Here is a 1804-nt window from a genome sequence, read left to right on the forward strand (position 1 = left end):
TACTACTCTTATGTGTGTCCTTACATGTCTAATTAGACTTATTTCCTGCAGATGTTTTATAAGTAGACAGTACCTAGATGGAAAGGAGCTACTTAGAAAAAATCATACCGTATATCTAATAATTTACCAGCAGATTGAAACAAAGCCATTTAATATTTTTCATCAAATCATAGCATAGGCAACAACTGGAAATTTTCTGGATACTTTTGACCCAAAAGTTTCTAATCCAGATTAGTCCCCCAGTCACTTCAGAAAAGACAAAAGCAGGCAAGAGGCAATAGGAGAAAGAAGTTATATTTGTCATTCATTTTAACTCTTCTCAAGAATGGTATATTTTTCAACTGTAAACTGGACCAGACTACTTATGTGCTATCATGACCAGTTCAAGGAAAATAGCAAAAACCTTTTTTGTCTACATATAAATAATCCTAGAAATGAAAACCAATAATAAATGAAAAGAAACAGATAAATTTTCTGGAATATTTCCAGTTTACCAAGGTTTAAAATGTTGATTGGAAGTTGGAGCGTGAGTTTGTTCACAGAGAAAAACTTGTGGAAAGATAAATGTTTAGAATATTTTAATATGGAAATTATATTTTGCTATTCACTTTTTATTGCCTTAAATGGGTTTTAAGGCTAAGATCTTGTTCACCTCAAGGATAGGTAACTCATTTTGGGGTAGTCCAGGCTTCGGGTCTGATTGACCACATTTGGATCTTTCTTTGCAATGTCCTAGGACACCTGTAAATTAACCCGAAGAGGGTCCTGAACACTGAGTGGGGTCAAGAGAAATTGCATTTGATATGATGTTATGCTGTTTTGCATTGGTCACTCAGTTTCTGACCACTTGTCTTATACGGGTGAGTCTTCCTGCCCTGGCAGCAAGGACATGACACCTGTCCTAGACTCCATCCAGAACTTTTCATCTTGGAGGCATGACTCAAAATCCGAAAGGCAATGAGAGACCACACGCAATGCTGCCTATGACTACCAGTGCTCAATGGTGGGGTGCCAACTGTAGTGGCACAGTGGGAATGGCCACAAATGCTGAAAGAAGATGCTCTAGTTCAAAATGAGCTTTGATTTAAATGGGAGGTGGTGCTCACCGCCAATGACAAAGCATATGCAAATATCATAATAGCAGGTATGGCAGTGTGGGTATCAGAAGGATTCAACCCACAGATTCCTTGTGGTGGCTATTAATCATGTGGTCCCTTGGAAAAATGTGTGGGTAGGCTACTAAAATTCTATTTGAGAATATAAGCTCCATGGTGGCAGGGATTTGGGGCTGTTTTAGTCAATGATGCATCCCAAACCTTTAGAGCAGTTTCCGTCACATGAAAGTGTTCAGTAAATATTTGTGTAGCCAATGAGCCTAAAATGAGCCATCATAGTAGAATATCAGGTCCTTCATTCAATTTTCAGTCCTGAGTCACACACAGGAGCTCTTAAATAAAAAGAAAACATTTTACTATTTAGGAAGAACTGTGCAATATCTTTGCAAGAATTTACTATGAATCTTTTTCCTAATCTTTGCTAAAGAGATGTGCTACCATTTCCAGTGTAGAGATACACTGTAGTAAAGGAGGCACTCAGAACTTTGGGGAATCATTGCATTCTGGATCTGACCCAATACAATATCACAGCTAAGATGTGAACTTAAGTCTGTCTAATTCAAATACCAATATTTCCTATATTTGCCTGATAATAATAATCATCTTGGGGCACTTGTAAAATATAGGGACTCCTGAGCCCCACCCCAGTCCTTCTAAATCAGAATTGTCAGAGGAAGTACCTGACAGTG

This window comes from Suricata suricatta, chromosome 3, assembly GCF_006229205.1.
Source record: "Suricata suricatta isolate VVHF042 chromosome 3, meerkat_22Aug2017_6uvM2_HiC, whole genome shotgun sequence".
Classification (NCBI taxonomy): Eukaryota; Metazoa; Chordata; class Mammalia; order Carnivora; family Herpestidae; genus Suricata; species Suricata suricatta.